We start from the raw sequence: 27,185 nt of genomic DNA, 5'->3' as shown, positions 1-27,185 counted from the left end.
ACATCTCAGTAGTGATAAGCATTCACATTGCTGTACAGCTAATCTCCAAAAGCCTTTTCTTCTTGCAAACTGAAACTCTATACCCATTATACAAAAACTTCCCTCCTGTCCCTGTCCCTGGCAACCACCTTTCTACTTTCTACCTCTGTGAATTTAACTACTCTTGATACCTCAAATAAGTGAAATCATAATACACACACACACACACACACACACACACACACACACACACACACATATATATATATATATGTTTGTGGCTAGTTTGTTTTACTTAGTATAATATTGTAACATATGTCAGAATTTCCTTCCTTTTTTAAGGTTAAATAATATTCCATTGTATGTATATAACCACATTTGTTTATTCATTCACAGGTTAATGAACACTTGATTCACTTCCACCTTTTGAATATTCTAAATAATGCCACTGTGAACATAAGTATGTAAATATCTCTTTAAGACCCTGCTTTCAATTATTTAGAGTTTATACACAGAAGTGGAATTGCTGTACTCTATGGTAATTCTTTTTTCAACATTTAGAGGAACTTCCATACTGTTCTCCATAGTGAAGTGATTGCACTATTTTGCATTTCCACGAATAGTATGCAAGGGTTGCAATTTCTCTCCATTCTTGCTGACATTTTTCTCCTCACCCTCCTTCTCCTCCTTCTTCTTCTCCCCTTCTTCCTTCTCTTCCCCCTCTTCCTCCTCCTCCTTCTCCTCCTCCTCCTTCTTTCTTCTTCTCCTTCTTCATTCTTTTTCCGTCTGTCTTCCTTTCCTTTCTTTCTCTTTTAGTGGTATTCATTCTAATGCATGTAAAATGGTATCTAATTGTTGTTTTGATTTGCATTTTCCCAGTAATTAGTGATGCTGAACATCTTTTCATGTGCTTGTTGACTATTAATATATTTTCTTTGGAGAAAGATTCATTTAAATCCTTTGCTCATTTTTTAATTGAAGAATTTGTTTTTGTTGTTGAGTTTTAGAAGTTCTTTATATATTCTAGATAATAACTTCTTATCAGATACAGGATATACAAATGTTTTTTCTTATTCTGTAGATTACCTTTTCATTCTGTTGTCTGAGTCCTCTTGAAATGGGAAAAGTTTCCTTATCTCCCTCGCAGGGGAGTGATGGGGGTGTGGTTTGCTTCTTCAGTGCCCCACTGCTCCTTCTCATAGGGGAGCATGCAGACAGGCAGGTCGTGGCTCCATTTAGGGTTGAGTGTTTACAACTCCCAGAGCTCCAGTGGACATGTGTTACAGTTTGCTCTTTCAGGTTAGCCATCCATAGGCTGCTTGTGTTAATCAGCTCAATTAGACCCTCTGCCTTGTTGTAAAAACAGAGGGGTTTCTGTAGCCCGGAGTTCTTGCCTTAGCGTACCAGAAAAATCAGATCACATGTGGGCTTGGAGAATGAGTGCAAGGTTTTATTGAGTGGTGGAAGTAACTCTCAGCAGATGGATGGGGAGCCAAAAGGGAATGCAGTGGGAAGATGGTCTTCTCCTCGAGTCGGACCACTCCGTGGCTGGGCTCTCCTCTGACCACACTAGGCCAAATTTCCCTTGGCTTCTCCATTGTTTCACTGTCAATAGCCTGCCTGCTGGTGTGATCCTCTCGACATCCAGCCACTTGTGCGTCTGTGCCCTCTAGGGTCTTGAGGTTTTCATAGGCACAGAATGGGGGGTGTGGTGGGCCAGGGTGTTCTTGGAACATGTAACATTTGTGCATAAAAACAGGAGTGCCTGTCCTCAGCTACGTTCTTTGGCACAGGCCTGAGGGTGAAACCCTTGCTAGGGACACCACCTGTCTCTACTCAGCACTTCCCTGCCCCTACTCCCATATCACTTTGATGGAATTACAGCTTTTAAAAATTCACTGGATGTTCAGTTTTTCCATGGTGTTTGACAATCTTTCCCTATTTCTTCTTCACCTGGGAACTAGGAGGTTGAAACTTGAATGGTGGTATTGTAGGCCTAAGCAGACATTGAGATCTAACATGTACCTGGGATTTGGGTTGTGGTGTCTTAAGAATGTGCTTGATGAAGGATCCTATGGATTTCTGCATCATTTCTGCATCATGGAAAGGTAGATAATGCAGGTCATTCAACCCAAGCACAACATGATAGGAAAGGTAAATCACACCACTAAACAGAGACAAGGAAGGAAAAGGGCTGTGAGAAGGTGAGACACAGGAGCACCTAGGCTGAAAGCAGACAGTCTCTTCTGAATATTCCTGTTTTCACTACATTCATTAAGGTCATGGGCTATTAACTTGTTAGTATGAGGCTGTCTCCACCTTGTCTATATAACCAAGTTGTCAACCTATCTGTCTCGTTGGTGTTTTCTAGATGGACATCAGACAATTTATCTGAGGGTTATTATTATTTTTTTTTTTTAAATCTAACAATTTGGTGAGGACCAGCACTGGGAGGTGTGGTCTTCAGCAGGTACAGCTCCAAAGTCTAGCCAGGAACTTAAGATCTCTCAGAAAGCGAGTAGGTCTTGACTTCACTCTCAATTTATGTATCAACCCATCACCTTGTGAGATTAGACTTATTGTAATAGGAGAGAAAAAAAAAATCTTCTCGGTTATTCCTGTGGGAGAGAGGTAATGCATTTAAAAATCTTTCTGATGCCATGACCATAAGATTAATGCTTGTGTAATCCAGCTTGTTATCTGTCTGCTGTGTCTCCTTGTGTCTAGGATAAGGCAATTGAGCTTCAATTCTCTAATTGAAATCACTGTGCTGACGGAGTTTGTCTGTGGAAATGAAAGGTGGCTGCCATAATCTGTTGGGAGTTGAATTAATCCTCTGGGAGTGAGGCTGACCTAATTACTCAGAATGCTGGGCTTGCTTTCATTCTGTGGAATACAGCCATGGGAGAGAGGCCAGCATGGCATTTGCCTAATCTTTTCTTGAATTGTCTAAAACTCACTTAACATGAAACTGAGGAGCCCTTTCATTTGAAAGTGGTATTTCTTATGTTTTTCACCTTTTTGCTTGAAGGTATTCTTAAACTAAAGAAAGGAGAAACAAGGCGAAAAAGCCAAGAGGCTGGAGTTTCCTTTTGTATGGCTATTCATCCATGAAGCTGTTGGTTCTGGTTTTCTGTTCCTCCAGGTGTCCGTACTTTTACCTCTGCTTGCCTGATACAACTACCACCAGTCACCTGACAGAATAACTCACCCCTTAAGACTCTGCTCAGGATTCAGTCTTCCCTGATCACAGACACTGAGTTTAGGAGTCCCTCCACAGTGTCCCCCGTGACCCTGTGCTACCTCACTGTCTCATCGTTTAGTGCCACTTGTGTACATGCTTATCTTCTCCCATGGATCCTGAACAACCTGGAGAAATGACTTTACTTATCACCTTCAGTGTTCCGTGACTTCATTCTCTAACATATCTGGAAGAATAAATCACTTAGGGATTTCTGCCAACACTACCACTATATTACTTCTACCTTGTAGTTATTACTTAGCATGGATTTTAGTATTGGCTGTTGGAGCACCAATATGACAGACCCTAAGTGGAATAAAATATCAGTAGCAGTCTAGCAGCATGTACTTGTTGGAATAGATCATTCATTCATTTGTCCATTAGCCAATCTGTTCAGTCAATAAACATTTATTAAGCACTCATGTACTCATTCATTTGTTCCTTTGACACATTATTTATTGAAGGGCTATTAAGTGTTGACATTGTGTGTTTATTGATGAATGTAACAGGCATGTTTCTCCTTTGAGAATCTTACAGGATAGTAGAGATAACAGACGATACAAATGTAAACATACAAATGTAAATTATGTAAAATGTAAAATTATGAATTGTGGTAAGTGTTTTGGAGGAAACCACAAATTCATAATAGTAAAGAATAAAAATGGAAAGATAAGGGGCAGATGGGGTATCTCAGGCCCTTCCTCTCAATGTTGCTATGAATCTAAAACTGTTCAAAAAAAAGTCTTAAAAAAATGAAAGGGTGGTTAGAGAAGGCCTCTCAGAAGACACAATTAAGCAAGGATTCTTCCAGATGGTAATTTCTTGAAGAACCAAGAGACTGATGGGTAATGTGCATAGAGGTCTGCAGTGTGATGCTTCCTGTTAAAAACAGTTACAGAGAATAGAAATGGGTTAAGAACAAAGAAGAAATTACCAACTCTAAGAATACTCACCAGGCAAGGTTTCCTGGAAGTGATATTTGAACTGAGTCATGAATGGTAAGGCCTTTTTTTTTTTTTGAGACAGAGTCTTGCTCTGCCACCAGGCGCCAGGCTGGAGTACACGGGCATGATCTCAGCTCACTGCAACCTCCGTCTCCTTGGTTCAAGCAATTTTCCTGCCTTAGCCTCCCAAGCAGCTAGGACTACAGGCGTGCACGACCACACCCAGCTAATTTTTGTATTATTATTATTATTTTTTAGTAGAGGCAGGGTTTCACCATGTTGGCCAGGATGGTCTTGATCTCTTGACCTCGTGATCTACCTGCCTCGCCCTCCCAAAGTGCTGGGATTACAGGCGTGAACCACCGTACCAGGCCGATAAGGCATTTTTGAAACCTTCCAGGCAAAAATCTTAATATCCTGCTTAAACTTCTCTCTGCATGACCTGCATTTCTACCCTCTAGTTCATGCTGCAAGAGGAATCTTTCTAAACCTCATATCTGAATATGAGAATCCTTTAATAAACAGTTTCTCATATACTCTTCAGGTAACACAGAGCAAATAATAGAGCATGGCATATTCTGTAACGTGATCTCAATGTTAACAACAGCTCCCTCCTTGCCCTCAACCTCATTATTCTTTAGCAGTGGATTCTCAGCTGGTCTCCTTCACACACTGCTGGTTATCTCAAGGCATTCTTTCTTCTTGGACAAGCTCCAACTTCTAAGATTTCACTTAAAGTCCAGGTCACCCGGGTGACACCTCTCCTCGTCCCTCCCCTCACCCCTATCTAACACCTAGGGAGAGCTGTCTTCTCCTTTCTCTTGTCCTTCCACAGCATTTTGAATCTGCCTCTACTTGGGAAATGATTTCACTACTCCCTAATTATTCTGAGGTGGATCTCCCTCATGAGATTATTTGTTTCACAGTGGCAAGGACTATGTGTTAGTAACTTTTGTATTCCCAGGCTGAGAAAGCACTGTGATTGTATTATAAGTGAACAATCAATGTTTTTTTTTAATTGATTGAAAGAATGGAGGGAAGGAAAATGACTTACTGGGTGAATTTTCATGGCAACAGTTTAGCTTAAAGGATATAAGCTGGCATGAGGGACAGAAGGAAACTAAGAAAGATCACGGAGACAAAATTTAACTCTACAAGGACAATAAAAGAAAGTAGGAAACACTAGCTCCATATTGCCAGTTTCCTGAATTCATACAAGCCATTAAGGGAAAACAGAATTAATTATCAGCTACATACATCCATAGGTAAAATATGAGGATTACCTATAGCAGGCCTATCCAATAATTATATGAGAGCCATATTTATATATGTATATGAATTTTCCAAAAACCACATTTAAAAAGTAAAAAACAGATAAAATTAATATAGTTTACTGAATTCAATATATTCAAAATATCATTTCAATATGGACTCAATATACAAATATTAGTGAAATATTTTAATTCTCATTTTTGGTAACGAGTCTTTAAACTCTGCTATATATTTTACTTAATTTTTTTAAATGTATTTTTAAGTTTTGTGGGTACATAGTGGATGTATATATTTATGGGGTACATGAGATGTTTTGTTACAGGCATGCAGTTTGAACTAAATACATAATAAAGAATGGGGTATCCATTCCCTCCAGCATTTATCCTTTGAGTTACAAACAACCCAATTAGTCTATTTAAGTTACTTTATCAAATGTACAATTAAGCTATTATTGACTATATCACCCTACTGTGCTATCAAATAGTAGGTCTTATTCATTCAATTTTTAAAACTCATTAACCTTCCACATCTCACTTCCAGTCTCCCCATAACACTTCTCAGCCTCTGGAAAGCAACCGCCTACTCTCTATGTCCATGAGTTCAATTGTTTTGAGTTTAAGATCTCGTAAATAACTGAGAACATGCAATTGATGTGTGTTTTTTATACCTACAGCACATCTCACTTTGGAATGGCTAGTGGCTATTACACTGTACAGCTCAGAGTTAGAGCATGGGACTGCTCTTTCCCCTTGCATAGACAGGAAAAAAGAGAATGTTTACTTAAGTGAAGTGGTTAATTATTATTTTACACAATTGCCGTGCTGGCTTATACGGGCTATCAAATTCCCTTGGAGAGCGGAAGTTGGGGTTAGGAAAAGATGGAAGAGAATGGAGAAACATAATTAGAATTCCTATTCCTAGAGAATTTTAAAAGTACTATAAATTTGCAAGCTCTCCCTAAAAAGTTACCAGGATCCTTAAGACTGTTCATACCCACTATTTGACTCAAGAATCTCACTTCCAGTAATCAACCCGAGGAGGCATTTAAGAATGCAGACTGAAACATAGGCATCAAGATTTTCATTGCCATTTTATTACACAAATTAGTCATTAGAAAACACTTAAACATTATTGGAGTTTTAAAATACATTGTGATACATACTTGTGATGAAATATTGTGTTACCACTTTAATTTATGCATAGAAACATTTTTGGTGATAAAGGGAATTGTCTATGACAATGTTAAGTAAGAGGCACAAGAAACAATTGTGTATTCAATATGGAATAAGCCATATAAAAGGTGCATAGAAAGGCTGGAATGAAATAAAGTGGTAACAATATTTCAGAATAGTGGAAATGTGAGTGACTCATTTTTATTTATATTTTCATGAATTTTATAGTTTTTTTTTTTTCCACAAGAATTGCATTCCAGATCTACAGGCAAGCAAACAGAATCAAGGAAAATACTATACTTTGTTTACTTTCCCATGACTATCATAGCTTTAGCAAGGAGCCCTTCCCCTCACCCTCTTCCCACCACACACATCCCAAAGCCACAGAAGCATTGAGAAAGAATGGTCTAAGGAATGGTGTGAGAGAGGAGCAAGTTTCCAAAGCACTGAGTTGAGGACACAGCTTGCTGGAGCAGAAGATGGAAGAGCAGGCTTCTTGTCTTGGATTTCTAATGCTGGCTGAGAAAATCTCATCACCCCCTGGGTCTCAGTTTCTCATTGCAAATGGCAATGAGGATCATTGGAAAGCGTTCCTCTTCACCTCTTCTAACTCTCTATTATAAGCCCTCTGACAACAAAAACAAAACAAACACATCCTCACAACACATCCTTTCACTTCTGGGTTTTCTGATTCTGTGTGTTCATTTTACAAATGGCATCCAACTATATAATTTACCCCAAAAGCCTCCCTACTCCCAAATCCTCATAGTGCCTCCAAATTCAAACCTTTAGCTCAGAAAGATGTTCTTGGTTGACATATTTTTGGAACACTATTCCTCTCCTTGTTTAGTAGCAGGAAAGAGAATCTTAGGTCCATTTTAGAAACTGTGGCAAGTAATAACATCACTGCAAAAAATGAACAGTCCTGTTTTGGAGTTGTGAAGTTAGGAACTAGAAAATCTTTCATGGTATCGCCTTTTGATCAGTTACCTTTTGGTAGTCATGTGGAAGCTAAGGATGTTGATGAACATGGCCTGCAGATGCCCTTGTGAGCTTTGAAAAATGGTCCCCTTCCCTCTCCAAAAGATTGTATGAAAGGAACATGTGCAAAAATAGCTCCAGAATGGAACTTTGTCTAATTCTGCGTTATGCATCATTCTGTAATACCTCTTTTGGGAAACAGGTTTTTCCTTTACTTTATAGGTCTTATGCAAACTTTTCTCTATGAAAGTTAAAACAAATGCTTTGAAAAACTAGACGTTGAGATATTCAAGGGCCTTATTATAGCCCTGTTACCTATGTGGCATCTGCTACATGGTAAGTCCTTCATATATGCCTCTTGAACAGAACCATTCTTAGATTAATAAGTTGCAACCAATTATTTAACTTCTGACCTCCCCTAAAAATTGTGTGCTGTATGGTTAGCAAACCTTTACAGCACCACAATATTATCTGCTTCCCAAGATGATGTTAAATGCACTTTCGCTTATTCACTTGTTCATTTTCATCAATTCATGAACTATTTTGGAGGTATAGTGCCAATTGCTGCCTTTCGACGCCTGTCAGTCAGCAGCAGACTGCATAGAAGAGTATAAGCTTGGGATTTAAAACATTTGTGACTCAAAGTCAAGTGCTAGCCCTTACCAGGTGCTCAAACTTGGGCAGGTTAATCTCTCGCAGGCTCCATTCCATTTTCTGTAAAATGGGGATAGCACTACCTGTGTCACAGGGCTGTGATGGATATGCCGTGAAATCACTTATGCAAATCACTAACAGAGTTACTGAGATAAAATTGAAATTATTTTTTAAAGTAACTATGTTTAAACTAGGTAGGGAGTGTAAAACAAGTTTCATAAATGTTCCCTCTTGTAATGTTTGTATCTCTGTGTGAGAGGTTGGATCATGTTCAGGTTGAGGTTTTGCATGAATGGGAATTGCATGAATGATTCAGAAGGCAGAAATTTTGGAGCAGGGTGGCCAATAGAACACTGGTGTCATGGAATACAGTCCTGATGCAATGATGAGGTTTATGGCTAGCCATGAGGTGTACATGGGGTAACAGGTACAGAGGCCCTTTGTGAAATGAGATTTGGTAATGCTCTAAATACGGCCTGGCTAGGTAGAGTGCTAACATTTATTTATTTATTTTTTGTAGACAAGATGTCACTCTGCCACCCAGGCTGGAGTGCAGTGGAGAAACCACAGCTCACTGCAGCCTCAACACCTACCTTCAAGCAATCCTCCCACCTCAGCCCCACAAGTTAACTGGGACTACAGGGATGTGCCACCATATCCGGGCAAGTTTTATTTTTAAGTTTATTTATTTATTTATTTATTTACGTAGAGAGACAGGGGCTCTCTGTGTTGTCCAGGCTGGAACTAACATTTAAACATTTACTTTGTATTATAACCTTCATTATTACTACTATAATCCTCAACCAGTAGATGCATTTGTAAGTAATATGTAATATATTTCCTTGAGTTGTAAATAATGAATAGATAATAGTATACTCTCAGGTATAGATTTAAAAAACTAAGGTGAAAAAGATTAAGGAACTTGTCTAACGTCACATGACTACTAAATCCGCATTCTGATTTTGGGATCCTTAACTTTACCGCAAAGGAACTATTTTTAGAAGTCAAACTACAGATCAAGGTTAAGATTGATGACCTTTTTGACCTATCAATGAATTTTAATGTAAAGAGTCTATAACTTGAAATGTTTGCTACAGCTTTTCATATTTAATCATAAATGAAAATAAAAATATTTGCATTGTCAGGGACAACAGAAAACTGTGAAATTTTGGCTTTGATTTGCATACCCATGTTCTTAGCTTTGTCTTCACCTAATTTTTATATCTTCTGAGGAAAAAATAGTCATAGTTGCTGCTTGCCTGGTGAGGCCGACAGTATCCATTTATCTCCATCTAAATATGGTCTTAGTCAGCAAGACCATACTTAGAGCAATTTATCTTGTTGCTATCTCTTTCTAATTTCACATGTTCAGGTCACTATCACACTTCTTAAAAATTCCTCTCGCTTTACTCTTTTTGAAAAAAAAAATCATTTTGTTATACTTGAGGAAAAGCAGCTTTACAGAGAAAGAAGGCTCCTAGATTTGTGAATTTCTGAGTGGGTGAGTAAGCAAGCTTGCCAAGTTAGATGGTACAGGTTGTGTACTGCAATGACATAGAAGACACTCTTTGTATTTCATGTGTTGTGAATGACATGTCCTAGGGTTGTGCAATGAGTGTTCTTGTACTTACATGAATGTTGATGAGTGTGTTATTGTGGGTAGCATAAAAGTGTGTATAAATATGTGAAAAATGTGAATTCATGATCGTGCATGTGTGAATTTGTGGGTTTATGTGTGGTTGTGCCTGAGTATAGGATTGGATGGTGCAGTGGGAGGTATAGGGCAGAAGAGACTAAATATCTTAATTTTTATAAGACACATGAGAGACCAGCAAGAGGAATGGCATGTTTCTCCCACCAGATTGAAGAAGCAACATTAGGCCTGATATTTGGTACGCTGCATTGACAAAATGTCCAGCAAGTGTACTTAATGGTTGTCCAAAGCTCCTCCAAATATATTCATTTTTAAGCAATGCACTTCTTTTCCATCTGAATGACATGATTTAATTTTCTCCAGTATGGCAGAACATTTAATAGGAGCTGCAGTTCTGAGCTTTATGCCTAGCTTTGTGAATTTTTTTCTTAGACCTGTAAAAAGCGCAACTATCTATCATTTATCTCTCTCTCTCTCTTTCTCTCTCCATCCATCTATCTATCTATTTGTCTATCTTGTCTCATACCTCAGGGAACTGCTCTAAAATCAAATCATAAAAGTTAATGAAAACATGTTATTAATTTATGACTGGTCATACAAATATTTAATACCCAATTTCTGCTTTTCTTATATACTGATATATTTATTAATTAAGTTCACTCATTCTTCAATAAACATTCAGTGAGCAGGTATATGCTTTCAGGCATTGTGCTAGCTGCTTGGGATGCCTGTACTATTGTCAAAGCACTTACAGACTATAGGAGGATGCACGTGCATAAAAAGACATTAAAATGAAACACATAGTTAAGAGAAATTCATGACTTTACTGTATTCACATCCTGTTTGAGAGAATGAGCTAGCAAACCATAGAAATTCTGATGGATAACCACTCCTTTTGACATGTTTGTGGGGAGCAATCGGATCTGAGGATCTCGATGTCTTTGTGAAAAAAGATAACTTTGTATTTTATTTTGTTTTATTGGGCATAACATAACTAATAAAATTTACCCATTGTGAGTTTCTAATTCAATTATACCTTGTAAAACTATAGAATAATACAGCCACAACCACGTCAGGTTTTAGAATGATTCCATTACCCAAAAATTTCCCTGGAACCTTAGAGATAATCCCTATAAGACCCTAAACCACATACTTGTCCACTTTCCATCTTTATGGATTTGTCTTTCATGGGCATTTCATATAACTGGAATCATACATATATAGTTTTGTATATCTGATTTCTTTTACTTAGCATAGTGTTTTTGAGGTGCATCCATGTTACATCAGTGGTTCGTTTTTATTGCTGAGTAAGTTTTCATTGTATGTTACGCCACATTTTGTTTATTTGGTCATCAGTTGATGGACATTTGGATTGTTTTTAGTTTGTGGCTATTATGGATAATGCTGCTATAAACATTTGTGTACAAGTCTTTGAGAAGACATAGGCTTTTACTTCCATTGGGTGACTATCTATGAATAGTATTTCTGGGTTATCTGGTAATTTTTAAATAAGATTATTGGGCTATGATTCTTATAATGTCACTCTTTTAAAGTATACAATTAAATACATTTTAAATTTAGCTTTTTAAGAAGATGCTGAATTGTCTTATAAAGAGACTGTACCGTTTTGCATTCCCACCAATAATGTGTGAGGGCTTCTATTTCCCCACTTTCTTGCTAACACTATATTGTCAGCCTTTTGATTATGGCCATTCTAGTGGATTTGTAGGTTTATTTTATTGCGGTTTTGATTTTCATTTTCTGTTGACTAATGATCATTAACATCTTTTCATGTGCTTATTTTCCATTTGTATATAATCTTTGGTGAAATGTCTATTTGCCTATTTTACTGTTTTAAAATTACGTTGTTTATTTTTGAGTTGTGAGAGTTTCTATAGATTATGGGTATAAACACTTTATCAGATATATTATTTATAAGTATACATGTGTAACTTTGTGAGATTAAAACAACCTATTTAACATTATCTGATAAAGTTGAACCTATCATATGATCTAGCCATTTTACCCCTAGTTATACACCCAACAGAAATGTGTGCACCAATGAAACAAAAGATACAAGTATGTTTATAGCTGAACTATTTACATTATATCAAAAATGGGAAAAATGCAAATGTCTATCATTAGTAGGGTAGATGAATACATTTTGGTATGTTCACAAAATTGAGCTGTGCAGTAATGGAATGTATGCATTACAGCTGAAGCAACAATGTAGAAGAGAACATGGGATATAAAGCTAGATAAAAAAGATACAGACTGTAAAATTGAATTTATATAAAGTTCAAAGATAGTCAAAACTAATCTCTGGAGTTAGATGTCACAACACCGTTCTACTTGAAGAGGAGAAAGGAATAGCGATTCAGGGTGGGTGAGGAAGAAGCTTCAGGACTGCTGCCGGCATTCTGTTTCTTGACCCAGTTGGTGATGGTTACATAAACGCATCATTCTATGAAAAATTCTTGTGCTGTGTATTTACACTTTGTGAGCTTCTTCTATATAGGTTATACTTCAGTTATCGAGTTTTTAGAAAAAAAAAAACAAAAACAAAAACAAAAACAAGACGTGTTCTGTTTTGTGTGTACAAATCTGGCTTCTTACTCCCTAACTGTGGGACCTTGGCTAAGTTATGTAACAACTATATATTCTAATTCCCTCCTTTGGAAAACGTTGGTGATGATAGCACCTATCACTTGAATTGTGAAAATTATATTACTCAAGTAATGTGTTTAGAATAGTACTTATACTTAGCATATGCTCAATAAATATTGGCTATTGTTATTATGCTCTAAATGTTTCTTCACTCTCTCTTTTTAAAGAGAGAGAGAAGAGTATCCATGTTCCACCCTTGGAACCCAGTTTTTCTCCAGGATTCCATTTCAACCCTCTACTCATCGCACTCTGCATCTCTCATGTATTCATATCATCCTCTCTCATGCTTCCCCATTTTTATTGCCTTCCGATTCTTCTCAGACATCCCTGAATACCTTATGACACCTCCTCTGACAATCCCATAATTAGTCAACTGAACTCAGTACTTTCCCTGAAAACCAGTTTTTTCTCTTCTGTTCTCAGTTATGCTCCTCATCCATGACCAGTTTCCTACACTCCAACCAAATGAATCTGAGGTCAAATCCTAGTTTTTTCTTAGGGTTTTCTTAGCTGTCTTGGGAAATGAAATTAACCCCTATACACTTGTGTTTTTTTTTTTTAATTATGTAATATAAACAAGATAATACAACCTGGGTTTGACTGAGAGCATAAAATATTACCATGCTAACAAAGTAGTGAGTTACTGTCTGGAATATGGTAGGCATACATGAATGCTGGCTTTTGTTATGATGCTATTGGCTTGTTTACCTTTATTCCTATAAATTCAATCACTTGTGATCCTCTGAGTCTGTCCTTGTTCTTTATTTCTACTACGACTGGGAGGCTCCAGTTTAGATTCTTATAATTTTTGAGCTTCTACAAATGTCTCCTTACTTTTGCAAACTTGGATGCTCAATTTCATCATCTATATTATCTCACATTAATTTATCTAAAACAAAACCATGCCATCTACTGCTTAAGACCTCTTGCTGTTTCCTTCTTGTCTCTTGGATTATGTCCAAGTGTCTGAAAATGAATTGAATTCCGTAGCAAATGATGGGATCATCTTTCCTGAAAAGGACTCACCATATTGCCTTCATGCAGGGGTTTGGACCATGTGATTTCATTAGTTCTCTTTTACACTTGGGAGTCTTGGTATAGAGAAGTATTTTCTTCTTTTGCAAAAGAGGTCAGGGAAAGGGCAATGCAGTGTTTTCCATTAATGAAATAACAGTGGGAGATCAGGTCCCTCAAGGAGCTTGACTCTTATTTTTAGCTCAGCTCAAAAGGCTGTAGCCCATTTTAGCCAGCCCTGGGACTTCCCACAGCAATCTGACAAATAGATGTCTTGGCTGCAAATATGCTCAGATTTTTCAAGTGAAAGAAAGCCATGAATTTTACAGTAAAGAGATAAAACCCATCACTAGACAGAGGGAGGTATGTTTTGACTAAAAAGGATTCAACTTTTTATGGAAACTTGGCCACAAGAAGTTCTATGTTACCATAAATAAAATCTTATATTCAATGGAGACCTGGGTTCCAATTCTCTCCCTATAAGTTGTTAGCTGCTTAAAAGTGAGTAAAACAGTTAATCTCTCTGAGCCTCAGTTTCTTCATCTGTGAAATAAGAATAATAATTCCCATCACAAAGTGTTACTATGAAAATTGAAGATAAAACATGTATGATACCTCTCATGTAAAAGGTCTTCAAAACACGTGAGGTACTTTCTTCTGTATGGTTGGTGCATTCTGGAATGGCTACATGGATTTTCACTGGCTGCATTAGTACAATATTACTATGGGCACAAGAAGGATTAGGAAATCAAAGCTGGTCCATTTTCTGGACAAGGGATATTAAAAGTGTCCTTGGATGGCAGCTCAGGGCTATGAATCTATTTCTTCTGGCATATAGTCCTGCTCCAATTAAGCCTTCACAATTTGTTCCAGTCCTTGTAAAGGGTTCCTGCCTTTCCACATCTGAGTCCTGTTCATTTGAAAGGCCATGGATAGCATATTGGAAAGAGCTGAGTGTTAAATAGCCTCCTGCTCATTATTAAATCCAAACTTACAGTTTGGGATGGTTTCTCTGCTTCTGGACCTCATTTGGGTTGAATCTTGCTTATTGACCCAAATTTGTTTACTTCTATTTCATTCAATAAATTCTTCTGTCTTAAGTTACTCTACAGACTCTACAGAAATCTGGGATAGTTGTTAGGTATCACAATTATATATATATATATATATATATATATATATATATATATGTATATATATATACACACACACATATATAAAATTAAAAAAAAAACATAAAGTTAACTATGGATAGCTTTAAATGTCTAAAATTTTATTATTTGTTTAAAAATGGAAAAATAAAGGAATAAAACAATAAACTGGGAAAGCTATTTGCAACATATTTGGCAGACCAATGACTAATATTATAAATATATAATGATCTCTTACTAATTAACTAAGGAAAATAATCAACCAATAGTATAATAAACATATTATAAAAGACACGACATAGTAGTTAGAAAAATAAAATAGAAAGAGCAAATAAGCCTATAAAAATTGAGACTACTTAATAATAGTCAACGAAATTTAAAGTAACATAAAAAATCAATTATTTTTATTCTGGCTTCCACATAGATGTAGCTTATGAGATGGTGACTCAGTGGCCTCTGGATGGGTAGAGTAGAGGCTGAGTGGGGAGGCATGGTCAGTTTGACCACATGATTTCTCATATAACCTAAAATCATTTTGTTGCTGTAATGTGCTATCTTGTGTTTGGTCATATACATATATAGGAGCAGTTTCCTACTGGAAATACTCTTAAGCCAGAAAAGATATGAATAATTTAATCGTGCCTTCTTTTCTACAAGGTTACCTGGCACATGGCAGGTATCTGGATACAAAGCCAATTTGTAAAATTGTCATGTAAATACCAGGTTAGTGAGGTGTTACTGACTCCTTTCATGAGATGGACCAGTGTAAAATAGAATGGGCTCTATGCCAGAAAGAGAAATGGTTGGATAAATAGAGAAACAGATAAACATCTATTGAGCATCTGCTTTACTACAGGGACTCTGTTAAGAGCCTTACACAATAATCCTAAAAGGTAGGGAGAGTTACTCTTATTTTAAATAAGCTAGTGAGAAAGTGAGGCTCAGAGAAATTAAAACACTTGCTTTTGGTGTCAGTAAGGAAGAGAAGAGCTGGACTTATTGGTACCTGGATTTGTTAAGCCATCAGAGAGATGAGCAGAATAGAAGCTCAAGTTTTACATTTATTTGGCCTTAGACTGTTCTTCAGGGCTCATGAAATAATCTTGATGTTGTTTCAAGAAAAAATACTGTGTTAAATATGCAGTTTTTGAGTATAGCTAATATATATATTTTTTAAATACCTGGTAAAGAGTCTTCAGTTTTGAGCAGGAAAAATAATCATCTCTTGTTCTCAACAGTATTTCCATAACCAGAGAATGTTTGCTGAACAATAAGTGTTCTGATTTAAAGGTATAATTTTCAGAGGTTTTTTTTCAGAGTGACAAAGATTCCATGTGATAAGTAAATGTACACTTGAAAAAAAAAAAACCTACATTTTAAAACAGGAGAGCATTTTAAACTCCTTCATTTTGACATCTTGAAAAACAGATTTCACAGTTTTGAGAACATTCTCCGTCTATTACAGTGTACATCAGGTTATACCACCCACATTGAGCTGTAATCACTTGGAGCTATGTTCTGACAGAATTTTATGCTGGAGAAGATATTTCATTACTACGATAAAAAGCTATTTGCAGGAATCTGGTAAATAACACAGTAATTGGAAATTTAATGGCAAGGAGAAGGATGGTGCTGAGGAATGGCAAAGTTCTTACTGCAAGAGGATACCTTACATAGAATAGATTTTTCTTGGGGTTTCTGCCAATCCAATAAGCCAGGCCCTCTTATTGGATAGCTGCTATCTTCCTATGATGTGGGCCTTGGCCACCATAATTTCACTATGTGACCCTGTTCCCTTGAGAATGTCCTTCCATATGGCTTATAGATACAAGAATGAACACATGACCCCCGAAAAGGGTCAACCATATTCTCCCAATTCAGGATTTCAATTGGAATTCAAAGATGTTAGATTCTGCTGATTACAAATGAGAGGCATGTGAATTTTGAAAGGATAGGATGGCCATTTTTTGTACCCAGAGAAAGAGAGAAAACAAATGTGTAGAAAGAAAAGAATAAAGGAGGCATTTAAACAAAGTTTGGAGTGGAGCATGATATGCTAGAGAGAGGGACTGAGAAAGTTTGGGGCTCAATTTTTTTCTTCTACGAGTTTCTGTTTCCAGGTTTTAACCTTTTCTGACTGATTTTCTTTGAGTTCCAGAGAATTTCCATGTCTTTTTAAAATAAACTCCACCTTTCCAACTCTTCCTCCTTAAACTCATTTGTGTAGTTTTTTTTCCTTTTTTTTCCTCTTACTTGCAACCAAAAAAGACTTGATTAAAATCCCAGGCTGTCAGCCACATGGAGGCCAGCAGAGGCTATTTTCTCTGCAATGGCTATGAGTTACATAGTTCTAGAGAGTGAATCAGCCAGGAAATACAGTCTTCAGCTTCAAGGCAGCAACATTGAATGCTGTGGGCCATGGGCGTAGCTGAGGCTAAGATTCAGAGAAAGCAAATCAGGCTGGAGACCAAGGGAAGAATGCCAGAGAATTTCTAGAACAGCTTATTTCTCCGGGTTATCGTGAAGTCACTGAGACAATACATAGAGAAATGCCTTCTTCAGTGTAAAGGATGAGATAGTTTAGTGTTTCAAAGAATAAACTCCCTGGGTTTAAATCTTGGCTCTGCACTTCATAGCTGGGTGACCCTGGGTGAGTTAAACTCTCTTTGCCTCAGTTCCTTTGATCTGTAAAATGAAAATGATATAGTTCCTACTTCATAGGGTTACTTTGTTCATTAAATGAGTTCATACATGTGAAACACTAAGAACATCTCCTGGGGCTTGGCAAGTACTGTTGAGTTTATTATGTAAGTGTTTGTTTTTATTAGTGTTTATGTAACTATGTTGTTGGCCCTCACTGTCATGCAGACATTGCAATAATGGTTGTATAAAAGATTATGATATTCTGCAGTATAATCTACAGAGCAAACCGTATGTGGCATAAAGTAGCCTTGAGCTAAGGTTTTATGGTATTAAAAATAATAAAGTAAAACAAAAAACATTTATGAAGCTCCTTCATTTGGCCACATACACCATTTAGTTGAGGAAGCACTAGCAAGCCTGTGCAGCATTTGTTCTTACCTCCATTTTCCAGATGAGGGCACTGAGAGTGAGAAACATTGAACAGCTTGGCTAAGATCACAGAAGTGAGACATGGTGGAGTCCATTCAGGTCTAAACCTGATGAATCGACTTCGTATTGGCAAGTCGATGGCTTGAATCTCAATGCACAGCCAAATAGAAGGTCACGTAACCAACTTTCATATAGGCCCTTTGCTTTTTCAGAGTCAAAGGCAAATTCCCCTGCAAGATTCCTCCAAGTAAGCCACGCTGTGTAGCTGGCTGCTCTTTTCTCTCCTTTATCTGGGGACGAACCAAAAAATGCAGCATGAAATGATTGTAAAGTTCTGAGGAAGTGTGGCTAAACATGAAAGGGGGTTATAGCAACGTGAGAAGATCCAGGAGGGCTGTGTGTTGCTCAAGATATAAGGCAGACTTGGGAGTATAGAACAGTTTCTGAAACTCCTGCTACAAGGGAACAGATTTTTAAAATTGCTGGAAAGACTTATCTGATTAGGACAGGAGTTGTGAAATCTGGGAAGACATGCAACAACCATCCTTCAGATTCTCTAGAACTGAATGTTGTACAGGCGCACGATTCGTAATGTAAAACATAACTCATTCATAAAGCAATACAAATTTTGGTTGATAGAGCAATACTTTTATAAGTTTACAGGCATGGATCAAATAATCCTGGAAGATTTTTCTCCGTAATGTCATACCTTGTGTGTTACAACTCAGTCATACACACTTAAGATCTGAGGAACCTACCACAGGACCTTGACATCTCCTTCTGTGGGAAGAACAGTACTCAACTGCCAATTGAGTTCCAGTGATTCAGCTGGTCAACCAAGTGAAACAGTGAAACCAAGGAATGATTTGGGGAAATGTTTATGTTTGTCAATGCTTCTTTTCATGTCTTATGCCAGAAAGCATACACTCAAACATAAAACTGTGTGTGTTTCATGACAATGCAGTTTCCAATCAATTTTGCGCTCAGTGTTTTAAACCGGCTCTCAGAAAACAAAAACAAAAGCAACCCTGCTTTGTTGCATTTGTTGATCTTTGTTGTGTAAATATTCTCATTAGGGCTGATTTCAAGGACGTCTATATTTAACAAATGGCCAGCAAAATTCGTAGGTGGAGATATTTCAGTACATGCTGGCTCACCCACATCCCTTACCTTGCTAATAAAAATAGGAGGGTAAAAATGCCTATGTAGAAATTCTGGAGCTAATGTTTCCAAAGTTTAATGCACAACATTCTAAGGGTGTCAATATCCTCTAAGATATTGAAACCACCAAGGGATGCGGCCCCAGAATTAGCTTACCCTAGGCCATCAAGATTTGCTTCTACTTCTCAACCTTTTTCCAGAAGGGGAAAGAAAAATTAAAACTATGGAATAAACAAAGTAGCCAGTTTGTAGCTTCCTTCCCTCACCTTTGTCCCTATCCTCAGGTTAAGTGAATCAGAAGTACCCATAACATTTCGGGAGAAGAAGCTTTATGTTTGCTTTCAGCAAACAATGATTGAGTTCTTACTAGGCTAGATATGAAGTGTGTGTGCGAGGAGATGGGGAAATGAATGCACTCAGTGTCCGCCTGAATCCTAGTCTCATAGATCTGATGAGCTTCACAGCGATGACCAGCAGACCCTATCCTGAACTCCTTTCCCTTGCAGGTCTCTGGTTCCAGCCTTGCTGCTTCCTTATTTGCCTCCTTCTTGCCAACAACATTTCTTGCTTCTCATTTACCAAATATTTATTGAGCACCTACTATGGGTCAGAAACTCATGAAGGTGCTTGAATGCACCAATGTAAAAAAATAAAGATTCTATATGTTCCACTAGTAACAGATTCTACCAGCTCATCAAAGCATTATTAAATACTTAGCTTCCTTAAAATGTCATGCTCTTTTTAACTCCTTGACTCTCCTCTAAAATACCTTTGGTCTTTTGTCTATCTGTTGAGCACTTAATCCTTCAAGATTCATTTAAGCATCTTTTTCGCTAAGAAGTTACCTGACTCCCTTTGTCTAACCAAAGCTAACGCCTCCTTTTTTCATATTCTTATAATATAACCACATGTTTTCCTGTCTTCCACTTTAGGCCATGAGCTTCATGTGGAAAGAGATAGTAACCGTGTTGTTGTTATGCATACTGGCCTACCATACATGCTTAGGTTTAACTAACATAAGGAACAAAAGGAATGTCTAATATTCCAGGTTTCTGATAATGCCAATTTATAATATAAAGGATTTAAAAATATACTGCTTTAATACATTCTTGCTTACTTTAACTTCATTTTAGGAGAGCTTCAGAAGAGTATTAATCACACTTGGATGCAGAGAGTATCTGAGAAATGTGGGAATGTTGGCTAAATCCAACATCCTTCATTATAAGTCTATAAGAAACCCTGAGGGATTTGCATTGCTGAACTTGAAACAAAAGAATAAGCAGCCAAGAATATAGAAGTAGGTGGTAATCTTCAAATCTCCATGGAATGCATTCTTTAGTGACCATTTGTCCCCATCCTTCCTGGACTACATTGCACAGTGTCCTTTTCTTATTTGGAATGTTCAGGACAATGTGTTATTCATCTGTGCAGTCCCAGCACCTAGTGTGATACTGGCTGTCAACGAGTGTTTGGTGAATAAATGGTGCACTAGCTAAACAACAGGTTTAATAGGTATTTATTAAACTGACCAGCTATTTCAACAAAGCAACTGAATTACCACAATGTCTTATTATCTAGGCACTATCAAAGGCATTACAAACTGCTGTTGCGGGATAATTGTTTAAGCAAATCTCAGATGCCGAGGAAAATGAGCAGCCTTAGAGAAAATATTGCTTACTACACAAAATATAAAATAAGAGGATTTATTTTACAGTAAAAAAGAAAATCTTGACAACAATGAGAAGACATAATTTTTGTTGGACTAGATCTTTCCATATAAACACAAAAAGTTTATTGTCCAGTGAAATATTTTTAAAAACAGCTTAGTTTTGTGTCAGACGGAAAATCTACCACTGTAAAATACAGTCTCCACTAACCAAGTCCACGCATTTCGACAAATATTTACTGGACACCCATGTGTCAGCTCATGGGATACAAAAATTAATGAAAAAGTCCTTTCCCTCCAAAGATACTTTTAGAATAATGTAATTGCCACTGGGGTGAGGTACAGTTTAATTCACAGACCGCTGAAGGAGCAATTGATAGATCTATTTTTTATTTTCCAAGTATGTTTAACCTTGACCATGTCAGTTATGCTCTATATGACCTGACTGCTTCGCCTGTGTCAGATAGTAGGCTAGGCTTTAACCTGGGAACTGATGCAATTCCTGGAACATAATGGATACTCAATAAATATTTGTTAGATGTGTGAATAAATGAATAAATAAATAAATAAATGGATGAAGGCAGACTGTCAAGAAGTTCTTTGTTCTTGCCTTGTCAATAGTCAGGATTTGGTGAAAGAAGCATGATTAGGAAACAATGCAAGAACTATTCTGCTTGAATGGAAGGTCAAGGAAGAGCTAACAATTTTTTCTTTAAACTGTGTTTTAAAAATACTCAGTTTTCCAGAAAGATTGAACAGTTCAGGAAGAAAACTTAGACTAAAAGTGAGAGAAACCTTGGTGGACTCTGGGGTATGAAATTCCCTTGGTGTGGCTGGATAATGGGTTACACTAGGTGTGGAAGAGAGTAAAGCTAGTTTAGAAAACTGTGTACCAACTTCATGTATGCATTTATGCAAAGATGTCTGTGAATAGTACAGTGACTCAGGAAAACAGTTTGACAGTGTATTATAAAGTTGAATATACACTTACAGTATGACCCACTCCTAATAATTTACCTTAGAACCATGAAACCTATGTTCACACACAACTCTATTCATGAATGCTTATAGCGTCTGTATTCATGATCAGACAAAACCATAAACAACCCAAATGCTCTTCAATAGATGATTAGATAAAGAAACTGTGGCATATTAGACTACTACTCGCCAATAACAAAGAATGCAATATCGATAGGTGAGTATCCCGAATGAATCCCACAAATGAGTAAAAGAGGCCATTTTTAGTTTCACAATGTATGAGATGAGACGATGTATATGTTAGAGACCATATCTCAAAAAGAAAAAACAAATATTCACAGGGTACACATCTGTTGGTTGCTAAAGGTTGGGGTGTGGGGCAAGGGGGCATTTAAAAGGGATAGCCTGAATTAGTTTTTGAGGTGGATTACATGGTTCCGTGTGTCAATTGAAGTGGTGATTAGAAGAATCTATACAATGTTTTAAACTGCATAAAACTATATTTGCATAAAAGTTAATTTTACTTTATGATAATTTAAAAACTAAAATAAAGATGCTGGAGAATGAGATGAAGCCTGTAAAAGGCCTCTTTTTAAAATTCTATATTCCATAGATACAGTCATTTTCATTCCTTCAGCTCATTGCATCTTGAACATTAGCTTCACCAAGTACTAGGAACATTCATGTTGCCAAATTATATATTCTGCCTCTGACATAATGTTTTATTTAGACTACTCACATGTTTTTTTTCTCTGTAAAAATGATACAAATCCCATTTTGTACTTTTAATTTATAAATTTATGGGTTTTAAACAGTTTCTTCTGAAAAGTTTATGGAAGTACAAGTGTGTTCTATTTTGGTGGGAAAAGTTAGATGTGGAATATGCAATATTATGTGCTTAAATTGGATGAGGATTCACAGGAAAAAAAAAGCCTGGGAATAAGACTGGAATTTCCCCTCAATGTTCCTTTGGCAGTGGAGTGGAATATAAAGACCCTTGTGGATTCATCGCCTCTATAGTCTCATGCTATGAGCCCTGAATCTCCATTCCAGAGATGATACTTACTGCTGGGTTTTATCATAACTTTGTCTATTTTGTATATATTCTTAATTTGAAAGTTGCAGAAAGGCAGAAGAGCAAGAGGCATTAGAGTTTATCTTTTTATAGATGGGGAAATCGAAGGCTCTAGGGTCCAAGTTTCTTGCCCAAGGTCACACTCAGACTAGGAATAAATCCTCACTATGCAGGTGCCTGGTTAAGTGCTCTCTGTTTTGTACTCTGCTGGCTGACACTTCAACTATTTGCTTGTATTTTTTAAGAAACTATCCCAGAGTCTTCTATCCTTTTGTCTTCATAAAATAGCCTTAAAAATGATAGGAAGTACACAATTCGCTAACCCTGGGCTTTGTAGAAATAAATCAAAAAAGCCGTCCTTTCTCTTTGCGGGCATTTGCAGGCAAAAGTGGCTTAATATGAAAGTTCATAGGTGAGGGAGAAAAGGACCCTTGAAAAGTAGCCTGACCTCAGTTTCTTGCACACAGCAAAAATACTGTTGTCCTTTTCATGGGGTGAGCCTAGGCTCTGATGCAGTTTCAAAGAGTGGAAACTTTTGCCTACAAATGTCCACAAAGAGAAAGGATGGCTATTTTGATTTATTTATAGGAAGCACAGGGTTAACGAATTATGTACTTCCTATCATTTTTAAGGCTATTTTATGAAGGCAAAAGGATAGAAAACTCTGGGATAGTTCCTCAAAAAATACAAGCAAATAGTTGAAGTGTCAGCCAGCCGAGTACAAAACAGAGAACACTTAACCAATGGACATTGAGTCATCCACACTTTCTCGCCTGGTTGTATTTGTCACATTGAGGGTGAGTTTTCCAGGTGTCTTTCTCGAGTTATTATCAGTGAGACTGAACACAGTTTCAACCTTTGAAGGAGCAACTGGCTCAAATGTCAATCTGATATCTGATGTAGGGTCGTTTAGCACACTGAAAATGCAATAACCCAGGTGTTCAGCAACTTGATGTGGATTGTGACTTTGCCAATAACTTACCACGAGACCCCGAGCAAATAATTCTCCCTTGTAAAGCCTCACATTTCTGATATGGAAAGCAAAAGATTGGTGAGTACCTGGTCTACGGGCTACTCTTTCCCAGTCTCAGGTCCATGAGAGCATCACTAGATGACTGTAGACCAGATCTTCCTCTCTGAGTTCCAGAGCCCATGTCCACAGCCATAACACAGTGCTATAGATGAGAATTGTAATTATTCTTATTGATATATCATCACTGACATATGTTTGATGTTGAAACATGTTTTGTTGAAGGAAAGATAAAACAAATAAATTGATGTTTGTTCTGAAACTAAAATCACTTTTTGACATCTTGCCTGACTGCACTGGGAGCAGCTTAAATCTTCCTTCCTACCCTCAGCTGACATCACAATGCTGTCCTCCATGTCTGCTTCTCATATTGCTTCTCCCGACACTGGACCTACCAGGAGCGATTCAGTTTTTTATGCCTCTTTAGACAAAGCGCTTTGGATACTGAGGTGAATAAAGCAGACTGTTATCAGCATTAAATGATTATACACAGGATATGCCTCAAGCAGGACCTGGCATATGGTTACCAGCCTGTCATTATCATTGTTAATATGATTATTACAATTAATAATTTACAAAAAGGACTTTTACTGATCTTTGAGGAACTGATATTAAATATGTATTTTCTATCTTCTTGACAGTAACCAAATCGACTATAGCTTCCAGATCTGAATATTTACTCTCTACTCTGTGAGGATGGCTGAGACAAATTCAATTTTGCTAGAGCTATTATTTTATCATTTCTGGACTCTTCTGATGGACAGTAGTATGTAAAAGTTTGTTGCCTAGGATTCCTTTCAAAGGAGCAGTTTTCCCTTTTAACTAAAAAGAAACAAAGAGATGGAAGGAAGGAAGGAAGGAAGGAAAGAAGGAAGGAGGGAGGGAGGGAGGGAGGGAAAGAAGGAAGGAGGGAAGGAAGGAAGAAAGGGGACGGTAAGGCTAGGCAAGGCAAAGAAAGCACGTTGCCATTTACATTTATGACCTTAAGCCTTCATTTTACTCATTTTAATGCTACTTGATAGACATCACTTCCGTATTGCGCATAACCAAACTGAGAATCAAAAGGAAAAATAACGTGTCCTAGATGCTATGCTTACTAAGTGGTCCTGGGATTCTAGCTACATCCTTGTATTAAATGGCACAGTCATCCCTTCAAGCTTTGTTGTCTCCTAAAGATTTGTGACATAATCAGAAGCAGAAAAGGGAATAGAGTTCTTATTTACTTTTTTTTTTTTCTTAAAGTAACTGCAAGACACAAGACATGAAATGTGAAAGGGCATGGTGTGTTTAGGGAACCCAAAGTTACAGAGGTTACTCTGAGAAGTGCGACAGGAAATGCATTAGAGTGGTAGAATGGGAATCCAAGCCCTAATTTGTAAGTCTGACCAGTAAAATAATGATAGCTAACCAGTAGCCACAAATACTACTGTCTTTGGGAACAATGGGGCAAAAATCTCCTCATTCCTAAGAAAATACAGCCTTTCCTTTCAACCTTCAGCTGTGTAATTGATGATAGAAATGATTATCAAAGGGTTTTACACTGGCTAAGATTCATGAAAGTCTGTCTTAAAAAAAGAAAAAAAAAGGAATTCCATGGTAATCCATGTTATATCCAATCCCTGAGTGGAGGAGATGCCAATTACTGCCACCTGCTCCATCTTGTCTCAGTTACAACACCCCAGGGAAAGCTGAACTTAAGGCCATGTCGAAAATGTCAGCTCTGCTTCTGGGGCCAGATGCAATAACTTCCCTTGAAGACTGCTGGGACGGGGGTCCATGTGAAAGGCAACATTAAATCCTCCCTTAGGCTAAACAGGGATTCCCAAACTAGCACTCTGTTTTCAGCATACACAGGAAGACTGAACATTTCCCTCCAAAAGGAATGTGCCAGATGCCGTAACAGATGCTCTCGATAGGTTGTTTCATTTAATCTCCAATACCTGAAACCTATTTATCATCATTCCCAATTTACACATGAGAATATTGAGGCTCCAAAGTCACTTGCTTTATGTGGGTAGACAGGTTATTTTAGCAAATCATTCTTGCCCCAACATCTATCCTCTACCTTTCCCAGTATAAATGGTGAAAATTTGCTTAGATTTATTTTATATTCTGGGATTGAAAGCCCTCATGGCCTTGGAAATTTTTTGTATCCATCCCCAACTCCCACCAAAAGTGTAATTTCAAGTGTATAGAGTGGAAACATGCACCACCATCTTGTTTTTTCACAGTGATATCCATGGAAACAAGATACATACTAAAGAATGTCTCTATTGAGAGGGCCCCAACTGACAAATATAAAAACAAGAAAGTTATTGACCGTATTTGCAAGCTTTAGTCAAAAAGCTGTCAAAAAAGAATGCAAGTGATTGTTACCAGTTTCTGAAAAGGATGGTAGTATTCATGTCAATGAATCCATACTAGATGACCACTGTACAATTTTAAGCTGCTTTTACAAGCAATATGTCATTAGATGTTCACAAAAGTCCCATTCTACAAATAGATTGGGAAATATGGGTGTCCATTTGTAAAATTTCTGGCTCAATAAATTAAAGCTATAAGTAGCAAGCTCAGAATTCATTTCTAAGTATTCCGACTGCACCAATTGCTATTTTTACAGTGGCAGAGTTGCCTCCCAAAGCCTGTCTAATACTCAATTATTTAACATCTATTCACTTATTTATTCATCTACCTACTCCTTCAACAATATTATTTTTTATCCATTAGACATTATGTTGAGCGTGTGAGACCAAAAAAGGAAAATAGACTGAGTCTTGTTAGCAAATAGTTCATAATCTTAACCAAAAGACTGGCATGTAATTAAGAATTATGATTTAGTGAAATAAATAAAACAGCCAAAGATTGAGATCGTCACAGGGAGCTTTAAGGAGAGCTGGAATTTTGTTTAAAGACTTCGCAGAAGCTGCTTGATGTGGACTTTGACAAATGATAAGATTTTGCCAGGTGACTAAACATGTGATAAAGTTGTCTTGTTAATTTTTCTTGAACTGTCTATTTTATTTAATTAAAAGAACCTTGGCTTCAAAAATATACAATGATACCAATATCCTAACTATAAACTTAATGTAACAAGTCATATGTTTGCTTTTCTCCAGCTCAGGCTAACATTTAATTATGTTGGGTCTGTCTTAAATCTAGACGCTCTTCCAATTGCATTGTTAATCAGTTAGTTAACGGCTGCTTTTCTGATTATTAATAGTAGGAAATGTGAGCATTCTTTGGACTTTGCAGGAGTTTTTGAATTTCACCTCAGGGAACTAGATAGTTCATATACAATTGCTTCCATTAATCTTATTGATTAATACAGAAACCTTTTTGAAGGGTATTGATTTATGTTTGGAAATAAAAGACAAAACAGAATCATGAATAGAAACAAACATACATGCTGGGTGTTCAACACTTGCTGCATGAATTAGTCATAGTTCCATCATTAGCTTCAATTAAATTACAATT

At 37.1% G+C, this 27,185-nt stretch overlaps 1 long non-coding RNA gene across 1 annotated transcript in view; it reads left to right on the top strand.

The window, feature by feature from the left end:
* Window positions 1–3,638, top strand: part of LOC101046435 (uncharacterized) — a 32,587-nt gene extending 28,949 nt beyond the window's left edge. The window contains exon 3 of the long non-coding RNA XR_166555.3: window positions 2,707–3,638. This is a non-coding gene — a long non-coding RNA (uncharacterized LOC101046435). The remainder of the gene's footprint in view (window positions 1–2,706) is intronic.
* The last annotated feature ends 23,547 nt before the right edge of the window (window positions 3,639–27,185 follow it).

Source organism: Saimiri boliviensis, chromosome 15 (assembly GCF_048565385.1).
Source record: "Saimiri boliviensis isolate mSaiBol1 chromosome 15, mSaiBol1.pri, whole genome shotgun sequence".
Taxonomy (NCBI): domain Eukaryota; kingdom Metazoa; phylum Chordata; class Mammalia; order Primates; family Cebidae; genus Saimiri; species Saimiri boliviensis.
The sequence above is the reverse complement of the archived record's forward strand: the minus strand, read 5'-3'. Positions and strand labels throughout refer to the sequence as shown.